The 12,754-nt window shown below is 44.2% G+C and overlaps 1 pseudogene; it reads right to left on the bottom strand.

Annotated features, from left to right (window-relative positions):
* Nucleotides 1–1,617: 1,617 nt before the first annotated feature.
* On the bottom strand, nt 1,618–2,081 carry LOC100456120 (small ribosomal subunit protein uS13-like; annotated as a pseudogene).
* Nucleotides 2,082–12,754: the final 10,673 nt, after the last annotated feature.

Genomic DNA, 12,754 nt, shown 5'->3' with positions numbered 1-12,754 from the left:
TACTTTCCCTCCTGGAATTTCTGATTTTTGTTAAAGGAACCACTCTCTTCACCCATTCACTCCACTGCCTCAATTAGAAAGTCTGTTTTCTGTAAGAACAAGATGGTATTTGGCCCTTTTCCCTCCATTACCATTGCTACTCTCTTGGTCTAGGTTTCTGTCCTGTCACACACTCCTTACTCCCTTCCAACCACTCTAAAAACCCAGAATAAGTGTCAAACTCCTCCATGAAGTTTTTTTGATCAGCTGACCACTGGTGACTCATGCCTATAATCTCAGCACTTTGGGAGGTAGAGGCAGGAGGATCACTTGAGCCTGGTTCAAAACCAGCCTGGGGCCGGGCTCAGTGGCTCATGCCCGTAATCCCAGTACTTTGGGAGGCCAAGGCCAGTGGATCACTTGAGGTCAGGAGTTCGAGACCAGACTGGCCAACATGGTGAAACCCTGCCTCTACTAAAAATACAAATATTAGCTGGGCATGGTGGCATACGCCTGTAATCCCAGCTACTCAGGAGGCTGAGGCAGGAGAATTACTTGAACCTAGGAGGCAGAGGTTGCAGTGAGCCAAGATCATGCCACTGCACTCCAGTCTGGGTGATGGAGTGAGACACTGTGTTAAAAAACAAAACAAAACGAAAAAAAACAGCCTGGGTAACAAAGCAAGACCCCATCTCAATAAATAAATACATAAAAGTTTCCTGGCCCCTTCCAACCCTTATTGATTAGGAGTGCCCTCAGCATTCACTCTACCTCACAGCATTTGTTCTTATTTACAATCTGTTGGTCTTACCTCCCCAACAAGACCATAAGCTCCTGAAAACAGGAACCATATTCGTTACTTCTTTTGTACTTCATCCCACCCCACCCTTCAACTCTCACAATGCATGGATCAAGCTGAGTACAAGACAGATGCTCAAAAAATACTTGGGCAATGATGAACACTTCAGTTACTGATATGGACTGAATTATGTCCCCCCCAAATTTATATATTGAAGCCCTAACCCACAATGCGATTGTATCTGGAGAGAGAATCTTTAGGAGATAATTACAGTTAAATGAGTTCATAGGGTAAGGCCATAATCTGATAGGACTATGGCTTTATTAAAAAGAGGAAGAGAGGCTGGGCATAGTGGCTCACGCCTGTAATCCCAGCACTTTAGGTAGGCCAAGGTAGGTGGATCACCTGATGTCAGGAGTTCGAGACCAGCTTGGCCAACATGGTGAAACCCCGTCTCTACTAAAAATACAAAAATATTAGCCGGGTGTGGTGGCACATGCCTGTAATCCCTGCTACTCAGGAGGCTGGGGCAAGAGAATTGCTTGAACCCGGGAGGCAGAGGTTGCAGTGAGCTGAGATCGTGCCACTGCACTCTAGCCTGGGCGACAGGGTGACAGAGTGAGACTCAATCTCAAAAAAAAAAAAAAAAAAGAGGAAGAAAGAGAAGGATATCTGGCCTCTGTCATGTGAGGACACACCAAGAAAGTGGCAGTCTGCAAGGCAGGAAGAGGGCCCTCACTGGGGAACTGAGTCAGCCTGCACCGTTTTTTTGTTTTGTTTTGTTTGTTTGTTTGTTTGTTTTAAGGTATATAAACTATTAACAGACAAGGCCTACAGACTTATTTCTTCTTGGACACATCCACAGTACAGCCACAGTGACCAGTGGTCTTGGTGTACTGGCCTCGGAGATGAAGGCCCCAGAAGTGGCACAGCCCTCTTTGGGCCCAAATCTTCTTGGGTCACTCCAGGTCTTCACGGAGCTTGTTGTCCAGACCATTGGCTAGGGTCTGGCTGTATTTTCCATCCTTTACAACCTTCTGTCTGTTCAAGAACCAGCCTGGGATCTTGTACTCGTGTGGATTCTGCATCATGGTGATCACACATTCTACCTCATCCTCAGTGAGTTCTCCCACCCTCCTGGTGAGGTCGATGTCTGCTTTCCTCAACACCACATGAGCATATCTTTGACCCACACCCTTAATGGCAGTGATGGCAAAGGTTATTTTACACCACTCATCGATGTTGGTGTTGAGTACTCTCAAAATATGCTGGAACTTTTCAGGGATCACTAGAGACATGGCAGCAGCACAGTGGCAGCATGTAGGCCTCCTGTGGAAACAGCCTGCACCTTGATCTAGAACTTCCCAACCTCCAGAACTGGAAGAAAATAAATTCATGTTGCTTAAGCCAACTAGTCTATGGTGTTTTGTAATGACAGCCCAAGCTGATAAAGACAAGAAAGTGGGGATGCTGGTGTTACCAGTGCTGCTTTTCTTCTCCTTTTACTATTAAAATTTCATCTTTGGCCAGGCAATGGTGGCTCACACCTGTCATCCCAGCACTTTGGGAGGCTGAGGCAAGTGGATCACTTGAGGTCAGGAGTTTGAGACCAGCCTGACCAACACAGTGAAACCCCATCTCTACTAAAAATAAAAAGTTAGTTGGGCATGATGGTGCACACCTGTAACCCCAGCTACTCGGAAAGTTGAGGCAGGAGAATCTCTTGAAACCAGGAGGCAGAGGTTGTGATGAGCCAAGATTACACCATCGCACTCCAGCCTGCACAATAAGAACAAAACTCCATCTCAAAAAAAAAAAAAATCATCCTTGTGAAGAAAAGGGAAGGGCAACCCTAAAAGTATTTGTTCCTATACGTGAAATAGCAACTGAGAGGATTATCAGAATTAATGAATGTTCTTCCTGATTGCATAAGTTCTAACATAGGTGTCTCTGTCCAACTTTGAACCCCTCCTTCATGGTAATAGTGTTCCCTACTCCACAACTTTTAGCCTTGAGGTATGTATGAGCTAATAAACAGTGAGCCTTGGTTAGCTTAATCTTATCACCTTGGCTACCATGAATAGTTTGAGGATGGGCAAATGACCCAATACTTGCCAGAGGGATACAAGAATAATTTGGGGAGGATTTCTGGGAAATTTTCTTGCTCTTGCCAAACAGTTGTCAGGACAGATGTTCTCTCTTCCTCTGGAAATCGTTGTATGTGGAGTTACCTCAGCTGTTATTTACTGTGAAAAAAGCCAGGATATAAATGAAGCAGACACAGACAGGAGCAGAGTCGAGAGACTCAAAATAGAAGTCAAGCTGGAGCCCTGATCTGATTATACCTGAAACCTGACTGCCTCTTGCACTTTTTAGCTTTGTGAGCTAATAAATTTCCTTCATTGCCTAAGCCACTTTGAGTCTGATCTTTAATTACTTGCAGCCAGAAACATCCTTCTGATAGAAGGGAAGGCTAAGCCCATCACAACGAGATAATTATTATTCACAGGAGAACACTCAGACCTTGTCACTCTTTGGATCTGCACCTGACCCAATTCGACCCCAAATGCCTTCTTTGTAAAGACATTTGCACGTCCTCTCAAGTATTATGTCTCTGCTAATTGCTAGTCCATCTCATAGCCTGAGGCACTTTACTCTGGAGCACATTAAACTGGAATGTACGTTAATTTATCCTCTCGGATCAACAAACTAAAGTCTCTGATAGACTAAATGGAACAACAGGATGAACATTTGAGGAGACACCGCAAGGGAGTATACGTAAGAAGATCAAAACTCCACTAAAAGGAGTTGAGAAATGATTGTAAGATCACTGAAAAAAAAGGCCTTAGAAGCAGAATGGGAGCTCACAATGTAATAAATGGAAGCCAATTACAAATGACAGGAGGCCCAGGGGGATATATTTTTGTTATAGTTGGAATAATACACTTTAGCTAAACGCTTGTTGACTCAAGGGTCAGAGGGTGTTTGTTTCCGTCTGTGTGTGTATGTGTGGTTTTTTGTTTGTTTGTTTGTTTGTTTGAGACAGAGTCTTGCTCTCTTGCTAAGGCTGGAGGACAGTGGCACTATCTCGGCTCACTGCTACCTCCATCTCCTGGGTTCAAGCAATTCTCCCGTCTCAGCTTCCTGAGTAGCTGGGACTACAGGTGCCTGCCACCATGCCCGGCTAATTTTTGTATTTTTAGTGGAGACAGGGTTTCAACATGTTGGTCAGGCTGGTCTCGAACTCCTGACCTCAGGTGATCCGCCCACCTTGGCCTGCCAAAGTGCTGGGATTACAGGTGTGAGCCACTGCGCTTGGCCATATGTGTGTGTTTTTAAATAAATTTTGAACACAAACAGAGAAAAGAGAATGGGTGGTGCAGGTTTTTGGGAAAGAGAGGATTTTAGTTGAAAAAGCAGAGGAAGCCCCAGACATTGCACAGTTTAGGCTTTAACCCGGTCCAAGAGGGCCATTAGTGCCTCAGATCTACTCAGTGCAGATCCTAAAGTCCTTTCCACCCCCATGAGCCACCAGTCAGGGTGTGCTGAGAAATCAGCCAGCGGGAGGAGAGTTACTTAAGGCCGAGAGGAATTGTTCTGGGGGTTGGTTAGTAGGCAGAAGAGAGAGGGAGAAAAAGAAGAAAATCCGCGCATGGGGGTCGGATGCTTCCAGGTGAACAAAGCGAGGCACAGAGATCTCTTAACCACTTTTTATATAAGAAGGATGTTTCTGGCTGCAAGCAACTGAAGGCAAGACTCAAAGTGGCTTAGGCAAGAAGGAAATGTACTAGATCACAACGCTAAAATGTGCCAGAGTCACGTGGCATCAAATATGTTACCAGTGGTAGTTATCCATATGGATCTGCAGCAACCTCAGTTCTTGCCTCCTCAGAAGAAAGAATTCGACTAAGGGGCATAAGGCAGAAGGTGAGACCAAGGCAAGTTTCGGAGCAGGAATGAAAGTTTATAAAATTTTTAGAGCAGTAATGAAAGGAAGGAGAAAGTACACTTAGAAGAAGGCCAAGCAGACAACTTGCAAGACCAAGTGCACCTGTTTGTTTTGTTTTGTTTTGTTTTGTTACAGATAAGGTCTTTCTATGTTGCCCAGGTTAGAGTGCAGTGGCTATTCACAGGCATGATCATAGGGCACTACAGCCTCAAATTCCTAGGCTAGAGCAATCCTCCTGCCTCAGCCTCCTGAGTAGCTGGGGGGACTACAGAGAAGTTTAATTTAAAAAACAAATCATTCTGAGTAGGAAAATCCAAAGAGGATCTAATTACTGCAGATTAATGAAGATCTATGAGGAAATAGTTTAAAACTGGGATGATGTAGCCCAGAGGTCACCAACTTAACTGCCTTCAATGACGAGGTAGGTTCTGTCTAAGTGAATTGTGTGCAGGGGGTAGAACAGGGGATTTGGGCTCTGTCCAATGTACACAGGGGCTACTCAGCTCCAGCTGATTGGTGCCCTCTGGAAACATCAGCTTGTGTTACTGGATTTTCCAACATTTTTCAAAAGCTGGAAATGTGTGTGTGTGTGTGTGTTGAGAAAGAGAGAGAGAGATCAGAAAAAAAAATCATTTTCAGGACAGAAAAGGAAAGAAGAAAAAAGGAAGTCAGTGAGCCAATGAGCCATGTTCTCAGAATTTTCCTTCAGTGAAGTCATCCTAAAGGAGCCTGAGGATCAGATGGATCACCAGCGCATCATTTTCCACCTATGGTCACTTCTCTTCACCCAACACCTGGAGAACACCCTTTGGGGGCACGTGGAATTAACAGGCAATGACCAGCCCTACCTTCAGTATGCAAAGGAAAATCATCTGAGGATTTTGTCAAATGCAGTTTCTCACTCAAGCCAGTCTGGATGGAGCCTGAGATTAGCATTGTCCAAGCAGCTCCCAAACATGATGCTGCTGGTTCACGATTTGAGCAGCCAGATTTTAGAGCAGATTTTTCAAACCTTTTTGACCACCACTGCATTTTACTTGGCAAGCTAGAATACATATACAAATGTACAGATATAATTGAAACAAAAATTTCAAAAGATGAAACTTATTTCATTGTATGGGTGTACCCTGATGTTTTTTATTCAGTCCAAATTTCAAAAGATGAAACTTATTTCATTATACGGGTGTACCCTGATGTTTTTTATTCAGTCCCACTGTTTTACCCTATTCTATGATGTTATATTTTATTTTGTAAATGTTGGTCATGACTCACTAAATAGATGTTATGGCCCATTAATAGCTTATGATATAGACAAGCCTGGACAACATGGCAAAATCCTTTTTCTACCAAAAATGCAAAAATTAGCTGGGTGTGGTGGCCTGCACCTGTAATCCCAGCTACTCAGGAGGCTGAGGCATGAGAATCACTTAAACCAGGGAGACAGAGGTTACAGTGAGTCAAGATCGCATCACTGCACTCCAGCCTAGGCAACAAAGTGAGACTCTGTCTCCAAAAAAAAAAAAAAAAATAGCTTATGATACAGAGTTTGCAAAACACTTCTATTAAAATTTATATTCAAACCCTTTCTATTACTTTTTATCATTTAATTATTTAATTTAATTTAATTTTTTCTTTAGAGATAGGGTCTCTCTCGTTCCCTAAGACTGGAGTGCGATAGTGTGATCGTGGCTCACTACAGCTTCAACCTCCTGGGCTCCAGCAAATTAATTAAGATCTGTGAGAAAAAATTTAAAACTGGGATGATGTAGCCCAGAGGTCATCAACTTAAGTGCCGCAGTGACAAGGCAGGTTCTGTCTAGTGAATTGTGACGATTCTCCCATCTCAGACTCCTGAGTAGCTCGGACCACAGGCACATACAACCATGCCTGGCTAATTTTTTTTATTTTTTGTAGAGACGGGTCTCCCTATGTTGCCCAGGCTGGTCTTGACTTTGGCGTCAATCAGTTCTCCTACCTCAGCTTCTCAAATTCTGCAATTACATATGTGAGCCACAAACCCAGCCTACTATTTTTTTTTTTTTTAATGTGAATGTCTTTCCATGTCTTCAGAGGACAGGAGAAAAAGAAGAAAGATCTTGTAAACATTGCCTGAGAAACGTAGACCAGCAGAGATTATAATAACAGCTAACAGGGGCCGAGTACTTACTATCTGCCAGGTGTCTTAGTTCATTTGTGCTGCTATAACAGAGCACCACAGACTGGGTAATTTTTGAAGAACAAAAGTTTAATTTTGAAGTTCAGAAAGTTCAAGATCAAGGTGTTGGCAGGTGCAGTTGTCTGGTGAGGGCTGCTTCCTGTTTCCAAGATGGCACCTTGTTGCCGTATCCTCCAGAGGAGAGGAGCACCATGTCCTCACACGGTATGAGGTGAAAGGACAAGCAAACTTCAAAAGACAAGAAAACACTGTGTGAAGCCTCCCTTAAAAGAGCCTAATTGCATTCAGGAGGAAGAAGCCCTTGTGACATAATCACCCTTTAAAGGCCCTACCTCTTAATATGATGACATTGTTCATTAAATTTCAACACCTGAATTTTTCAGGGGATGAATTCAAACTATAACACCAGGAGTATGGTTAAGCACATTTGCTCCAGGACCAGAACATGGGTTAAGTGTGTAGCTTCCAGAGGCAGATTGTCAGGGTTGTAACCACAGTTTAGCCAGTTACAAACTTGAAACCTTGGACAAGTTACTTAACCTGTCTGTGTCACAGCTTTTTTATCTGTAAAACTAAGATAATAACAACAGACAGGTGTGGCAGTGCACATCTGTAGTCCAATTACTGGGGGGACTGAGGCAGGAGGATTATTTGAGCCAAGCAGTTTGATATGGTTTGACTGTGTCCCCACTAAAATCTCATCTTGAATTCCCATGTGCTGTGGGAGGAACCCAGTGGGAGTTGATGGAATCATGGGAGCAGGTCTTTTCTGTGCTGTTCTCATGATAGTGAATAAGTCTCAAGAAATCTGATGCTTTTAAAAATGAGAGTTTCCCTGCACAAGCTCTCTCTCTGCCTGCCACCATCCAGGTAAGATGTGACTTGCTCCTCTTTGCCTTCTGCCATGATTGTGACGTCTCCCCAGCCAAGTGGAACTGTAAGTCCATTAAACCTTTTTTGCTGTATAAATTACCCAGTCTTTGGTATGTCTTTATCAGCAGCGTGAAAATGAACTAATACAGTAAATTGGTACGAGTAGAGTGGGGTGCTGCTGAAAAGATACCCAAAAATGTGGAAGCTATTTTGGAACTGGGTAACAGGCAGAAGTTGAAACAGTCTGGAGGGCTCAGAAGACAGGAAAAGGTGGGAAAGTTTGGAACTTCTTAGAGACTAGTTGAATGGCTTTGTCCAAAATGCTGATAGAATATGGACAATAAAGTCCAGGCTGAGGTGGTCTCAGATGGAGATGAGGAACTTGTTGGGAACTGGAGCAAAAGTGACTCTTGTTATGTTTTAGCAAAAAGACTGGTGGCATTTTGCCCCTGCCCTAGAGATTTGTGGAACTTTTAACTTGAAAGAGATGATTTAGGGTATCTGGCAGAAGAAATTTCTAAGCAGCAAAGCATTCAAGAGGTGACTTGGGTGCTGTTAAAGGCATTCAGTTTTATAAGGGAAGCAGAGCATAAAAGTCTGGAAAATTTGCAGTCCAACAATGTGATAGAAAAGAAAATTCCATTTTCTGAGGAGAAATTCAAGCTGGCTGCAGAAATGTGCATAAGTAACAAGGAGCTGAATGTTAATCCCCAAGACAATGGGGAAAATGTCTCCAAGGCATGTCAGAGGTCTTCACGGCAGCCCCTCCCATCATAGGCCCAAAGGCCTAGAAGGAAAAAGTGGTTTTGTGGGCCAGGCCCAGAGTTCTTGTGCTGTGTGCAGCTTAGGGACTTGGTGCCCTGCATCCCAGCCGCTCCAGCCATGGCTGAAAGGGGCCAACAAAGAGCTCAGGCTGTGGCTTCAGAGGGTGCAAGCCCCAAGCCTTGGCAGCTTCCACGTGGTGTTGAGCCTGCAAGTACACAGAAGTCACAAATTGGGATTTGGGAACCTCCACCTAGATTTCAGATGATGTATGGAAATGCCCGGATGCCCAGGCAGAAGTTTGCTGCAGGGGCAGGGCCTTCATGGAGAACCTCTGCTAGGGCAGTGCAGAAGAAAAATGTAGGGTCAGAGCCCACACACAGAGTACCTACTAGAGCACTGCCTAGTGGAGCTGTGAGAAGAAGGCCACCATCCTCCAGACTCCAGAATGATAGGCCCACCAACAGCTTGCACTGTGCACCTGGAAAAGCCACAGGCACTCATTGCCAGCCTTTGAAAGCAGCCAGGAGGGAGGCTATCCCCTGTAAAGTCACAGGCACGAAGCTGTCCAAGACCTTGGGAACCTACCTCTTGCCTCAGCGTGACCTGGATGTGAGACATGGAGTCAAAGGAGATCATTTTGGAGCTTTAAGATTTGACTGCCCTGCTGGATTTCAGACTGCATGGGGCCTGTAGCCCCTTTGTTTTGGCCAATTTATCCCATTTGGAACAGCCATATTTACCCCATGCCTGTACCCCCATTATATCTAGGAAGTAACTAACTTGCTTTTGATTTTACAGGCTTATAGGCAGAAGAGACTTGCCTTGTCTCAGATGAGACTTTGAACTGTGGATTTTTGAGTTAATATTGAAATGAGTTAAGACTTTGGGGCACTATTGGGAAGACATGATTGGTTTTGAAATATGAGGAAAAGAGATTTGGGAGGGGCCAGGGGTGGAATGATCTGGTTTAGCTGTGTTCCCACCTAAATCTCATCTTGAATTCCCATGTGTTGTGGGAGGAACCCAGTGGGAGGTGATTGAATCATAGGGACAGGTCTTTCCCGTGCTGTTCTTATGATAGTGAATAAGTCTCACGAGATCTGATGGTTTTAAACATGGGAGTTTCCCTGCAAAAGCTCTCTCTTTGCCTGCTGCCATCCATGAAAGCTGTGACTTGCTCCTTCTTGCCTTCTACCATGATTGTGAGGTCTCCTCAGCCATGTGGAACTGTCAGTTCATTAAACCCTTTTTCCTGGCTGGGCACAGTGGCTCACGCCTGTAACCCCAGCACTTTGGGAGGCCGAGGTGGGCGAATCACAAGGTCAGGAGATCAAGACCATCCTGGCCAACATGGTGAAACCCCGTCTCTACTAAAAATACAAAAAAATTAGGTGGGTGTGGTGGCGTATGCCTGTAATCCCAGCTACTCGGGAGGCTGAGGCAGGAGAATCACTTGAACCCAGGAGGTGGAGATTGCAGTGAGCCGAGATCGCACCACTGCACTCCAGCCTGGTGACAGAGCGAGACTCCCTCTCAAAACAAACAAACAAACAAACAAATAAACCAAACTTTTTCTTGTATAAATTACTCAGGCTCGGTTATATCTTCATCAGCAGCATGAAAACGGACTAATACAGAGTTCAAAGCTTCAATGCCCTATGATCGTGCCTGTGAGTAACCACTGCACTGCAGCCTAGGCAACATAGTGAGACCTCATCTTTAAAAAAGAAAAACAACAACAATAATACACACACAGCCAATGGGGCTTTTGTAAGGATGGCTGTACATGTAAAGCTGTATGTGTAAAGGACAATGTATTGCACACAGCAAGTGCCATGATCATTATTACTAAGTATTTCACAGGAGTTATAGCATTTATTTTCTAATAATCCTATAAGATAGTATAGCAAAATGATTGCGTGGCCCAGTTTACAATTATTACTTATCTGCTGACAGAATTGCTATTTTATTCAGGGCATCCGTCCCTCAAAGGTGACTTGAGGGTGAATCCTGGTTAAACAGGCAACCGAGGCCGGGCACAGTGTCTCTTGCCTGAAATCCCAGCACTTTGGGAGGCTGATGCGGGTGGATGACGAGGTCAAGAGATTGTGACCATCCTGGCCAACATGGTGAAACCTCCCGTCTCTACTAAAAATACAAAAATTAGCTGGGCATGGTGGCGTGTGCCTGTAGTCCCAGCTACTTGGGAGGCTGAGGCAGGAGAACTGCTTGAACCCAGGAGGCGGAGGTTGCAGTGAGCCGAGATCGTGCCACTGTACCACTCCAGCCTGGTGACAGAGCGAGACTCTGTCTCAAAAAAAAAAAGAAAAGAAAAAGAAAAAAAAGGCAATCAAATAAACCCTCTCCCCTTGCCAGTGACTGCTTAAGGAAGAGGACATGATTCGGTTCTGGCCAGTGAACCATGAGACATCTGGGAAATGTTCCCTCTCGCTTAAAGTAAAATAAAAGAAAGAAACAGCCTATCTTCTTGCACTGGATGTTGTTCTGTCTGCATGTGATGCCAGAAATGGTAGCACACATTTGAAAACCTTGAGGGAGGTCAGTGAGAACAAACTGAAAGGCATGCTCATGGATGCGGGTAAGTATGGTTATCATCTTCACTACAGATGGGAAAGTAAGGCCTAAACAAGCATAGGAAATTTCTAAAAGTCACACTCAGGGAGTTGCCTATTCTTTATCCACTACACCATGATAGCTACATTTTTATTTATTATTTATTTATTTATTTGAAATGGAGTCTCACTCTGTCACCCAGGCTGGAGTGCAGCGGTGCGATCTCGGTTCTTTGCAACCTCCGCCTTCTGGGTTCAAGTGATTCTCCTTCCTCAGCCTCCTGAGTAAGGGGGATTACAGGTGCCTGCCACCATGCCTGGCTAATTTATTTATTTTTTTTTTGTATCTTTAGTACAGATGGGGTTTCACCATGTTGGCCAGGCTGATCTCAAACTCCTGACCTCAAGTGGTCCACCCGCCTTGGCCTCCCAAAGTGTAGGGATTACAGGCGTGAGCCACCATGCCCAACTAATAGCCACATTTTTAAAGAACACATAGTCATCTTCTAAAATGCCCTGAGGATATGAAGTAATGGATATGGAAAACATTCCAGGTTCAGTTGTCCATCTCAAGACCTTTAAAGCCAGTTAAAATAGTTATTTATTAGAGGTAGACAGGTTGTGGACCTGTTAGCACGTACAGCATTTATGTATTTAATTTGTGCTGACTGGGCATGGTGTCTCACACTTGTAATCCCAGCACTTTGGCAGGCCGAGGTGGGTGGATCCCCTGAGGTTGGGAGTTCGAGACCAGCCTGGCCAACATAGCAAAACCCCATCTGTACTAAAAATACAAAAATTAGCTGGGCATGGTGGTGGGTACCTGTAATCCCAGCTACTCAGGAGGCTTAGGCAGGGAGAATTGCTTGAACCAGGGAGGCCGAAGTTGCAGTGAGCTGAGTGCCCTCCAGCCTGGGCGACAAAGCAAGATTCCATCTCAAAAAAAAGAAAAAAAAAAAAGGTCCTACAAGAAAAGTCTGAAACAATATAGAAAATCCTGTGTTCCCACGCTGAAGTGCTTAGAGTCGAAGAAAGGAGCCTATCAAAGATTATACTTATACATTCAGAATGCAGTGCCTTCTCACCATGTGCAGTGGCTCACACCTGTAATCCCAATACTTTAGGATGTCGAGGTGGGAGGATCGCTTAAGGCCAGGAGCTCAAAGCTGCAGTAAGCTATGATGGCACCACTGCACTCCAGCCTGGGCAACATAGCAAGACTCTGTCTCCACACCTACAAAAATGTTTTTGGACTACAGTGCTTTAAATTGAAAACAATAAATATTTTAAACTCCACTTATCTGCAAATAATGACTTGGAAACTAAATCACAGATCATTCAGATGAACATGTCTATAGAAGAGAAAGGATAAAATCCAAGAGAACTTTTCCTGCCATGAGGCCTTTGAGAATGGCTGCCAGACTGACGGTTTATGGGTTGTACTGACTGTCAGTTGGGAAGAGAGCTGGGGCTTAGGGATGAAAGCAGAGGGGTAGGGACAAGAAAAAGTTTTACATTCTATAACAATACTAGCAAATCTGCTTCCAATAAGACCAAAGATACTAAAATCCTTACACTGATTTAATTTTTCCCTTTTTATAACAAGTTATGACTATTTAAAAAAACTAATTTAGGGTCAG

The sequence above is a fragment of the Pongo abelii genome, chromosome 4, assembly GCF_028885655.2.
Source record: "Pongo abelii isolate AG06213 chromosome 4, NHGRI_mPonAbe1-v2.0_pri, whole genome shotgun sequence".
In the NCBI taxonomy this organism is placed as follows: domain Eukaryota; kingdom Metazoa; phylum Chordata; class Mammalia; order Primates; family Hominidae; genus Pongo; species Pongo abelii.
The sequence above is the reverse complement of the archived record's forward strand: the minus strand, read 5'-3'. Positions and strand labels throughout refer to the sequence as shown.